Source organism: Penaeus vannamei, chromosome 40 (assembly GCF_042767895.1).
Source record: "Penaeus vannamei isolate JL-2024 chromosome 40, ASM4276789v1, whole genome shotgun sequence".
Lineage (NCBI taxonomy): Eukaryota > Metazoa > Arthropoda > Malacostraca > Decapoda > Penaeidae > Penaeus > Penaeus vannamei.
Window position 1 is genome coordinate 19,807,260 of NC_091588.1, and position 12,500 is coordinate 19,819,759.

A 12,500-nucleotide genomic window follows, 5' to 3' on the forward strand; every position below is an offset into this window, starting at 1 on the left:
CCCCGACCGGTTAAGAGAACTTCCGCGGCCGGTTAAGAGAACTTCCGCGACCGGTTAAGAGAACTTCCGCGACCGGTTAAGAGAACTTCCACGACCGGTTAAGAGAACTTCCGCGACCGATTAAGAAAACTTCCCCGACCGGTTAAGAAAACTTCCGCGACCGGTTAAGAGAACTTCTCCGACCGGTTAAGAGAACTTCCGCGACCGGTTAAGAGAACTTCCGCGACCGGTTAAGAGAACTTCCGCGACCGATTAAGAGAACTTCTCCGACCGGTTAAGAGAACTTCCGCGACCGGTTAAGAGAACTTCCGCGACCGGTTAAGAGAACTTCTGCGACCGGTTAAGAGAACTTCTGCGACCGGTTAAGAGAACTTCCGCGACCGGTTAAGAGAACTTCCGCGACCGGTTAAGAAAACTTCCGCGACCGGTTAAGAGAACTTCCCCGACCGGTTAAGAGAACTTCCGCGACCGGTTAAGAGAACTTCCGCGACCGGTTAAGAAAACTTCCGCGACCGGTTAAGAGAACTTCCGCGACCGGTTAAGAGAACTTCCGCGACCGGTTAAGAAAACTTCCGCGACCGGTTAAGAGAACTTCCCCGACCGGTTAAGAGAACTTCCGCGACCGGTTAAGAGAACTTCCGCGACCGGTTAAGAGAACTTCCGCGAGCGGTTAAGAAAACTTCCGCGACCGATTAAGAGAACTTCCGCGACCGGTTAAGAGAACTTCCCCGACCGGTTAAGAAAACTTCCGCGACCGGTTAAGAGAACTTCCGCGACCGGTTAAGAGAACTTCCGCGACCGATTAAGAGAACTTCTCCGACCGGTTAAGAGAACTTCCGCGACCGGTTAAGAGAACTTCTCCGACCGGTTAAGAGAACTTCCGCGACCGGTTAAGAGAACTTCCGCGACCGGTTAAGAGAACTTCTCCGACGGGTTAAGAGAACTTCCGCAACCGGTTAAGAGAACTTCCGCGACCGGTTAAGAGAACTTCTCCGACCGGTTAAGAGAACTTCCGCGACCGGTTAAGAGAACTTCTCCGACCGGTTAAGAGAACTTCCGCGACCGGTTAAGAGAACTTCCGCGACCGGTTAAGAGAACTTCTCCGACCGGTTAAGAGAACTTCCGCGACCGGTTAAGAGAACTTCTCCGACCGGTTAAGAGAACTTCCGCGACCGGTTAAGAGAACTTCCGCGACCGGTTAAGAGAACTTCTCCGACCGGTTAAGAGAACTTCCGCGACCGGTTAAGAGAACTTCTCCGACCGGTTAAGAGAACTTCCGCGACCGGTTAAGAGAACTTCCGCGACCGGTTAAGAGAACTTCCGCGACCGGTTAAGAAAACTTCCGCGACCGGTTAAGAGAACTTTCGCGGCCGGTTAAGAGAACTTCTCCGACCGGTTAAGAAAACTTCCGCGACCGGTTAAGAGAACTTCTCCGACCGGTTAAGAGAACTTCCGCGACCGGTTAAGAGAACTTCTCCGACCGGTTAAGAGAACTTCCGCGACCGGTTAAGAGAACTTCCGCGACCGGTTAAGAGAACTTCCGCGACCGGTTAAGAGAACTTCCGCGACCGGTTAAGAGAACTTCCCCGACCGGTTAAGAGAACTTCCGCGACCGGTTAAGAGAACTTCTCCGACCGGTTAAGAGAACTTCCGCGACCGGTTAAGAGAACTTCCGCGACCGGTTAAGAGAACTTCCGCGACCGGTTAAGAGAACTTCCGCGACCGGTTAAGAGAACTTCCGCGACCGGTTAAGAAAACTTCCGCGACCGGTTAAGAGAACTTTCGCGGCCGGTTAAGAGAACTTCTCCGACCGGTTAAGAGAACTTCCGCGACCGGTTAAGAGAACTTCCGCGACCGGTTAAGAGAACTTCTCCGACCGGTTAAGAGAACTTCCGCGACCGGTTAAGAGAACTTCTCCGACCGGTTAAGAGAACTTCCGCGACCGGTTAAGAGAACTTCTCCGACCGGTTAAGAGAACTTCCGCGACCGGTTAAGAGAACTTCCGCGACCGGTTAAGAGAACTTCCGCGACCGGTTAAGAGAACTTCCCCGACCGGTTAAGAGAACTTTCGCGGCCGGTTAAGAGAACTTCTCCGACCGGTTAAGAGAACTTCCCCGACCGGTTAAGAAAACTTCCGCGACCGGTTAAGAGAACTTCCGCGACCGGTTAATAGAACTTCCGCGACCGGTTAAGAGAACTTCTCCGACCGGTTAAGAGAACTTCCCCGACCGGTTAAGAAAACTTCCGCGACCGGTTAAGAGAACTTCCGCGACCGGTTAAGAGAACTTCCGCGACCGGTTAAGAGAACTTCCCCGACCGGTTAAGAGAACTTCCGCGACCGGTTAAGAGAACTTCCGCGACCGGTTAAGAGAACTTCCGCGACCGGTTAAGAAAACTTCCGCGACCGGTTAAGAGAACTTCCGCGACCGGTTAAGAGAACTTCCGCGACCGGTTAAGAGAACTTCCCCGACCGGTTAAGAGAACTTCCGCGACCGGTTAAGAGAACTTCCGCGACCGGTTAAGAGAACTTCCGCGACCGGTTAAGAGAACTTCCACGACCGGTTAAGAGAACTTCCGCGACCGGTTAAGAGAACTTCCGCGACCGGTTAATAGAACTTCCCCGACCGGTTAAGAGAACTTCTGCGACCGGTTAAGAGAACTTCCGCGACCGGTTAAGAGAACTTCCGCGACCGGTTAATAGAACTTCCCCGACCGGTTAATAGAACTTCCCCGACCGGTTAAGAGAACTTCTGCGACCGGTTAAGAGAACTTCCCCGACCGGTTAAGAGAACTTCCCCGACCGGTTAAGAGAACTTCCGCGACCGGTTAAGAGAACTTCCGCGACCGGTTAAGAAAACTTCCGCGACCGGTTAAGAGAACTTCTCCGACCGGTTAAGAGAACTTCCGCGACCGGTTAAGAGAACTTCTCCGACCGGTTAAGAGAACTTCCGCGACCGGTTAAGAGAACTTCCGCGACCGGTTAAGAGAACTTCCGCGACCGGTTAAGAGAACTTCCGCGACCGGTTAAGAGAACTTCCGCGACCGGTTAAGAGAACTTCCCCGACCGGTTAAGAGAACTTCCGCGACCGGTTAAGAGAACTTCTCCGACCGGTTAAGAGAACTTCCGCGACCGGTTAAGAGAACTTCCGCGACCGGTTAAGAGAACTTCCGCGACCGGTTAAGAGAACTTCCGCGACCGGTTAAGAGAACTTCTGCGACCGGTTAAGAGAACTTCCCCGACCGGTTAAGAGAACTTCCGCGACCGGTTAAGAGAACTTCCGCGACCGGTTAAGGGATCTTCCGCGACCGGTTAATAGAACTTCCCCGACCGGTTAAGAGAACTTCTGCGACCGGTTAAGAGAACTTCCCCGACCGGTTAAGAGAACTTCCCCGACCGGTTAAGAGAACTTCCGCGACCGGTTAAGAGAACTTCCGCGACCGGTTAAGAGAACTTCCGCGACCGGTTAAGAGAACTTCTGCGACCGGTTAAGAAAACTTCCGCGACCGGTTAAGAGAACTTCCCCGACCGGTTAAGAGAACTTCTGCGACCGGTTAAGAGAACTTCCGCGACCGGTTAAGAGAACTTCCGCGACCGGTTAAGAGAACTTCCGCGACCGGTTAAGAGAACTTCCGCGACCGGTTAAGAGAACTTCCGCGACCGGTTAAGAGAACTTCCGCGACCGGTTAAGAGAACTTCCGCGACCGGTTAAGAGAACTTCCGCGACCGGTTAAGAGAACTTCCGCGACCGGTTAAGAGAACTTCTGCGACCGGTTAAGAGAACTTCTGCGACCGGTTAAGAGAACTTCCGCGACCGGTTAAGAGAACTTCCGCGACCGGTTAAGAGAACTTCCGCGACCGGTTAAGAGAACTTCCGCGACCGGTTAAGAGAACTTCTGCGACCGGTTAAGAGAACTTCTGCGACCGGTTAAGAGAACTTCTGCGACCGGTTAAGAGAACTTCTGCGACCGGTTAAGAGAACTTCTGCGACCGGTTAAGAGAACTTCCGCGACCGGTTAAGAGAACTTCCCCGACCGGTTAAGAGAACTTCCCCGACCGGTTAAGAGAACTTCCGCGACCGGTTAATAGAACTTCTGCGACCGGTTAAGAGAACTTCCCCGACCGGTTAAGAGAACTTCTGCGACCGGTTAAGAGAACTTCCGCGACCGGTTAAGAGAACTTCTGCGACCGGTTAAGAGAACTTCTGCGACCGGTTAAGAGAACTTCTGCGACCGGTTAAGAGAACTTCCGCGACCGGTTAAGAGAACTTCCGCGACCGGTTAAGAGAACTTCCGCGACCGGTTAAGAGAACTTCCGCGACCGGTTAAGAGAACTTCCGCGACCGGTTAAGAGAACTTCCGCGACCGGTTAAGAGAACTTCCGCGACCGGTTAAGAGAACTTCCGCGACCGGTTAAGAGAACTTCTGCGACCGGTTAAGAGAACTTCCGCGACCGGTTAAGAGAACTTCTGCGACCGGTTAAGAGAACTTCCGCGACCGGTTAAGAGAACTTCCGCGACCGGTTAAGAGAACTTCCGCGACCGGTTAAGAGAACTTCCGCGACCGGTTAAGAGAACTTCCGCGACCGGTTAAGAGAACTTCCGCGACCGGTTAAGAGAACTTCCGCGACCGGTTAAGAGAACTTCCGCGACCGGTTAAGAGAACTTCTGCGACCGGTTAAGAGAACTTCCGCGACCGGTTAAGAGAACTTCCGCGACCGGTTAAGAGAACTTCCGCGACCGGTTAAGAGAACTTCCGCGACCGGTTAAGAGAACTTCCGCGACCGGTTAAGAGAACTTCTGCGACCGGTTAAGAGAACTTCTGCGACCGGTTAAGAGAACTTCTGCGACCGGTTAAGAGAACTTCTGCGACCGGTTAAGAGAACTTCCGCGACCGGTTAAGAGAACTTCCCCGACCGGTTAAGAGAACTTCCCCGACCGGTTAAGAGAACTTCCGCGACCGGTTAATAGAACTTCCGCGACCGGTTAAGAGAACTTCTGCGACCGGTTAAGAGAACTTCCGCGACCGGTTAAGAGAACTTCTGCGACCGGTTAAGAGAACTTCTGCGACCGGTTAAGAGAACTTCTGCGACCGGTTAAGAGAACTTCCCCGACCGGTTAAGAGAACTTCTGCGACCGGTTAATAGAACTTCTGCGACCGGTTAAGAGAATTTCCCCGACCGGTTAAGAGAACTTCCCCGACCGGTTAAGAGAACTTCCCCGACCGGTTAAGAGAACTTCCGCGACCGGTTAAGAGAACTTCCGCGACCGGTTAAGAGAACTTCCGCGACCGGTTAAGAGAACTTCCGCGACCGGTTAAGAGAACTTCTGCGACCGGTTAAGAGAACTTCCGCGACCGGTTAAGAGAACTTCTGCGACCGGTTAAGAGAACTTCCGCGACCGGTTAAGAGAACTTCCGCGACCGGTTAAGAGAACTTCTGCGACCGGTTAAGAGAACTTCCGCGACCGGTTAAGAGAACTTCTGCGACCGGTTAAGAGAACTTCCGCGACCGGTTAAGAGAACTTCTGCGACCGGTTAAGAGAACTTCCGCGACCGGTTAAGAGAACTTCTGCGACCGGTTAAGAGAACTTCCGCGACCGGTTAAGAGAACTTCCGCGACCGGTTAAGAGAACTTCTGCGACCGGTTAAGAGAACTTCCGCGACCGGTTAAGAGAACTTCCGCGACCGGTTAAGAGAACTTCCACGACCGGTTAAGAGAACTTCCGCGACCGGTTAAGAGAACTTCCCCGACCGGTTAAGAGAACTTCCGCGACCGGTTAAGAGAACTTCCGCGACCGGTTAAGAGAACTTCCACGACCGGTTAAGAGAACTTCCGCGACCGGTTAAGAGAACTTCCGCGACCGGTTAAGAGAACTTCCGCGACCGGTTAAGAGAACTTCCGCGACCGGTTAAGAGAACTTCCACGACCGGTTAAGAGAACTTCCGCGACCGGTTAAGAGAACTCTTTTTCCTCGGCGAAACTCTTCTTTGACGGCGAAGAAATCTTTAGTAAGCCTTAGTGGGTGAATTTTTGACCGTCATTTCCTGTTATTATAATAGAAATGATAATACTAATAATCATCATCAGCAGCAGCAGCATTATCATTATAAGGATAATAGTAACGATGATGATGATGATTACAAAAATACTGCTAATGATGATGATTATCTGCTAATGATAATGATAATGATAATAATAATAATAATAATAATAATAATAATAATAATAATAATAATAATAATAATAATAATAAACAATAACAATATTAATAACAATAATAGTGATGATGATGATGGTCATGATCATACTATTTCTGCCAATGATACTATTGATAATAATAATGATGATGATAATAATAATAATAATAATAATAATAATAATAACAGTGTTGATGATGATGATGATAACTAACAATAATGATAATAATGATACTTACAACCATCACGATATCAGTGATAATAAAAGCAACAACACTAATAATGATAGTTGTAATAATAATAATAATAATAATAATAATAATAATAATAATAATAATAATAATAATAATAATAATAATAACTATAATGATAATAAATATAGTAATAATAACAATATTAATAATAACAATAATAATAACAATAATTGTAATAATAATAATAATGAGAACAATAAGAGTGAAAAGAAAGTAATTTTAAAAATACGAAATTATGATAATAATGCCAACGTGAAGACAAATCCACTGTATTTCCAGTTCGAAAACTAGAATTATTGGAAAAACAATAATGACACTTTATTAACAGAAACGTTTTTTTTACCCTTTTCCCTTCGCTCGCCAAACCAATTTCTGGCCATTATCATCAATACAGATTTATACACGTCAGCGTCTCCATGACCTGCTATTTCTCACAACGACCTAGAAATAGTTATGATTATCACAGCGGTTATGACAACATTAATCGATATGAAAGCGATCGAGTCTCAGGTTGCCGAACTTGTCATCAACTTTATCACGAAAAATATTTCTCCTGGCACGATTTTTTTTCTTCTTTTTTTTTCGTTTTTCCTTTTTCTTTATGTGTATTTTGAGGTCAAGGAGAAAGGCAGCTTTTTTCCCAACGGGTCATTTCGCCTTTCATTTTGACGTGAAAGAATCTAGAGAATTATAATTGTATAATTGTCTCGGCTATTCGTGCCTGGCCCGGTAATTACGCTAATCTGCGTCGAATGCATCTTGACTTCCCTTTTCCTTTTTCATTCTTTTTACTTCCCTTTTCCTTTTTCATTCTTTTTAGGAAATGTGTACATCCCTCTGAGAGACGCGCTCGTTTCGGGGCCAGACGCTGCATTCTCAACGTGTATGGAAAGGTTCTCCTGCTTAATTATGACTTTACTTGACCTCCTGACCCTGAATTGGCCTCCTTTCTTGCTCGAGATGGCCAGGCCTTTAATAAATAGTGTGTGAGGAAATCAGACAAGATTCTACAACTGGACCACTGGTGAAGACGCCTTGTGTGTCCTGGACTAGTTCTCTCTCTTTCTTTCTTTCTTTCTTTCTTTCTTTCTCTCTCTCTCTCTCTCTCTCTCTCTCTCTCTCTCTCTCTCTCTCTCTCTCTCGCACACACACACACACACACACACACACACACACACACACACACACACACACTTTCTTTCTCTCTAACCCTCTCTGTCTGTCTTTTCATCTATTTTTGTCCTTTTCTTTCAATTTCTTCTTAGTCTGAAGTCCATACTGGCAGGAATTTCAATTTTCAAATGGGTGTCCACATGTCTCACTTGGGATGGACAGAGAGAGACAGGAAGAGAAAGACAGATACAGATAGAGAGTTGGGGTAGAATATCGATGTTATCCAATTAATATCCTACGCCACGAGTAAATGAGGTTTAAGACAAGGCATAACAAATATCTTGAAAATAAGTTACGATCATAAGGAAGACTAATAGAGGGAAGGAGTATGAAAAGTAAGGAAAGCGGGAGAAAGAGATGAAATATATTTAGATTAAACTAGTTATAGATACACTGTAACCACACTTGCGCCTCACATATTACGTTACACTGATCTAACTATCAACACTCATTCATACATCAAATATGATCTTAAACTCATGACTAGGAAATCTACGATCAACAGCCAACGAAGTATTAAGATCGATAAATAAATACAAACAGACAGATGAAGAGACATAGATGCAAGATCGGTGAAAGGATGGAAACTAATGGAAAGAAAAGCATATAAATAAGGAACATTAACTAGCCCAAGGAGCTTCCGCGCCAAATTTCTCCCAGCGTCTCAACGCAGAATGAATATTGTTACACGCCGTTTCGGAGCCGTTTCTGAACAGGTTTCGAAGCCCGTCGCGAGCGCTGATTTACCCGCCTTGTCCTTCCCGAACTTTGCGTTGCTTCAATTTACTCCCTCGAGACTTACTTAAGGTATCCATAAGGTCTTGGTTTAACTCAAGAGTGTCCCCGTATTTTTGGGCTGCGGCCTCAAACACTGGCTTAATCTCGATAAGCGGCACTAAATGTGCGAACATATATTAATAAATACAATAATTTTCATGTTAGTTAAACTTGCAAATGTTTAAGACTTTACGCTTTTCTATCTATATAGGTTTATAATACTAGCACAGTGAATTTCTATAAATCTAAAAATGAAAACAGGAACTGTTTAGAAACCATCAACTTTCACTTGCATAGTTTTACTTCAGTGCCTAGCAACCTGGCTACCACTTATATAACTATATCTTTGGAGTTGGGCCTTGATGCTTCGAATACCGACTCGCGAACGAACTTTGCATGCTACCTGTTCATTGACCTTTATCAAATATTTATAATATATATCTTTCTTGTTCTTTCTTTCCTCGTTTTCATAAACATATCCCCATATACTCTCCCCCCAAAATAAACGAATATATCGAACTTATTACCAAGGGAGACGAAAATTTTTTTTTTTACCTATTTTTAGACAGAAAAAATTGCTTGGAGGAACACTTAAATTACGACCGAGACCCCGCAAACTTGGAATGAGAATTCAACACGAATTTTAAATGGAAATTGACGACGCCTGGCAGTGTCGGGAGACTTTGTCTAGCAACTGCCCTTTGTGATTATTGCTTATTACACAACTATAAACAGAACGCACAACGCAAACGGAAAGAGATTTCGCGTATGTGTAACACTAAAAATCATTTCATAGCCACATCAGAAAGCCATTTAGAGATAGTCCACTGGCCTGCGAGTGCCGGGTTGAGTGCCGGACTCCTTCTAAGTCCTCCAAAGCAAGAGGCACATCAACAAAGCCGTATTTTGGATTCAGTGGCACATGGACTGATTCGGAACCCAATGGCCTCGCCTCCAGAATGACGGAAACCTCCTATGTAAACAATTTGACTAATTTCAACCTCGATACTTCTCTCTTTACACACACACATATATACGTGTATGTGTGTGTATATATTTATGTATGTGTAAGTGTGTGTGTGCATATTCACTATGTGTGTAAGAGTGTGTGTGCATATTCACTTATCTATCTCTCTTTCTGTTTCATAAACGTTGATTTAAAACACATATAATTAGTAGAAATTTATTTAACTCCAAAGCAGAAAATCTTGTCTAGGATTTTCTTTATCAAACCATTTATCAATCTTTTTGATATAATCCTACAAATTGACCTAGTGCTCTAGTTCTTCTTTCAGACTATTAGATGACGTGCTAATCATAAGTACATTTACAGCCATTTGCCGGTAGATACTATATGTACGTGTCTTCGCTTAATGTTTAGGAAAGACACTTGGTTCAAAATCCATCTTCATTTCACTAATCAAATATCTATTTACGTTAAGCATACGAATGCCCTATTACTGTTTGTTTTTTTCACTTTGATCAGTAACCCCTATTGTCTACGTGTTGCCGCGCCTTACGCATATGATTTCCTAGTGAAAGTTTTCCCTTTCCCCCGGGAGGCTGAGTACCAATTTACAACTTTTCGCGTTCTTAGCACTTTCTTTCCGGGCCTTTCTCGATGTACAAGAAACTCTTGCCACCGAGAGAGTACACGACGTCTTAAGAGTATTACCTAAAAACTTCCAAAGACATTTCACAAACTCCTCGTCGCTTCACCTCCCCGACGTACACACAAAAGAAAGTCACGTCCCCAGAGACCAAATTCCTGTCACTTGACTGAAGCATCAAAACGCCGTAACAAACTTTCGAAACGCTGTCACGAAGCCTCGAATTATCGTAAGGAAGCCTAAAAGGAAGCCAGGAAGCTTCGAAGCATTTTTAAGGAAACTGAACTTCGCATAATAGACGGTTATTCATCGATTCGAGACGGATTCGGAACAATGCCGACAAGCTCTCAGGCTGAATGTATATTTTTGCCTCTCTGTGTCACCTAATATGATTTACCTTCATTTTATTCTTTGCATTTCCCCCGCGGTGTTTCTTAACTTTATTCAGGTGTTTCGGAACTTGATTAGGGCACTCCCAAGCCTTGAAACTACTTGTTTTGGCAAAACTCGCTGCCTTTGTACATCATATCGACTTTCTTTTACAAAGGGAATGTCATCTTTTAAATGTCCAACACCATGGCGAAAGTAGGACACGATGACCAACACTCGCTTTTCGGTAGATAAGCATTTCATTCATTCACTAACTCATTTATTTACATTTCACCGACTAGGGCAATCGTCGCACATTATTCCCAAGTTATATTCTTAAGGCTTTTGTTAGAAACAGCTGATCTGAAATGCTAGCATAAACGAATGACCATTAACTATGCGCATATGTAGAAAATAACTAAATTACTGTTCTCGAAATAGACATCACAACAAAAATCATGTGTGAGTGCGTGTGCATATGTGCGTTTCCGGTAATAGCCTATTGAGGATGAAAACTCCCTTTGCGTGGCACTTCTCAATCTTTTTGGTTAGATATTTCTAACCTAAAGCCTTTGCAGTCATGTGTGTGATTCTTTCTACACAAGTATCGTAAGTGTTCTTTACAATACAGCACGTATTGTACCGACTTCCATAACCTACAATCTCGTTGCGTTCTTCTCGTCTCTTCCGTTTCTACCAGCAATTTATTTGGTCTATTTCATAAAACAAATGCTAATAAGATTTAAAATTCTCTGTATTGTATAAAACAAAAACTGATCATATATAAGTCCTTTCTTTGAACAGATTACCGTTGACTTTTCAAAGACAGGGTTTACATGTATATGAATTGTTTTTATTGGTGACAGCTGGAAGACCCAGTTGAAGAGACAGGATGAAATTTCCGCTGCTATGACGTTCGGTCTGCCACATCATATCAGTTTATACCAGGATGGTTTCAGCAATTTTCATGTTTAATTTATTTGAACGTGAAAAAATATCTCGTTGTTTTAAAGACTTCTTTTGCATCAAAAAGTCTGTGGTCATACAAAATAACAAAAATACTGTGACGTAACCATCCGATGGTCGTCTTTTGTTTCCGTTTAGCAGAAGAATTCCAGCCCTGCCCAAAGATGCAAAAAAAAAAAGCCCTGAGAAACTAACCAAATGATATCTCAAATCGACGCCCTTTCTGTTAAAACTTATTTTGACATGCGTTTATATGCCTTTGTTAATTTCTGTGGAGAAATAAAGAAACAGTCAAGTAGCCAAAAGCATACATTTCACCCTTGTTTGTTTAAGATCTTGTAAACTGTGTCGAAGCCATCTCGAACCATATAATCCAATGTATCATGTGGCGTTTAGAGGCTTCATAACGATGCTTCGAGGCTTCTCTGTGGTGTTTCTAAGTTTTGTTGAGGTGTTCTGAGGCTTCGATCAAGCAATAGAAATTTCTCCTGCTTCCCATAGAACATTAAACAAACCCTTTGTATAACCACATTTGAAAAGAATGTTTCTTTGTATGCTTCTATGACACTGATACAGCGATTTCTTGTCAGTACGAGAGTAAAACGTAAAACTTTAAGTGAAACACTCTGTTTACGCCAATATTGTATATATTTTCTCATGAACTGTAATAGTATGAATAATAAACATACAAATCGGGAGAAAGAGATGCGTGCATGTGTGTGTGTGAATGACTGTGCTAGCTACTGCTTATATCCAGTTCTGGTTTTAACCAGACACTATTGAGCTTAGGCAAAACGTAAACAATAATATAAAGCCTTTTGACGTGTAGTATGAAATTGAATAAATTAACGTACATATTTTAAACGTCTTCATGAGAGTTCACACAAACATATCTTTCCTTGTATATAATAATCTTCGTCCCCCCAAAAAAATGACATGCATCTAAAACACTCCCTAACTAGCAATCAAAGTATGCCCACCGATCAGTGACTGCCCTCACAATACAGAACTCTAAATAAGCAACAACAACAGCACTCTTCCCCGTCATCTGTTAAAGGATCCCCGAACCAGTCCCCGACGATCGACCCGGCGAGGAAGCGAGGTGTTTGACCCTCGTCGCATGTGGTTCGCAGGCAATAGCACGAGCCGAGGCCTT

At 44.4% G+C, this 12,500-nt stretch overlaps 1 protein-coding gene across 1 annotated transcript in view; it reads right to left on the reverse strand.

Annotated features, from left to right (window-relative positions):
• Positions 1 to 12,500, reverse strand: part of LOC113815259 (leucine-rich repeat-containing protein 49) — a 120,575-nt gene that overhangs the window by 105,153 nt on the left and 2,922 nt on the right.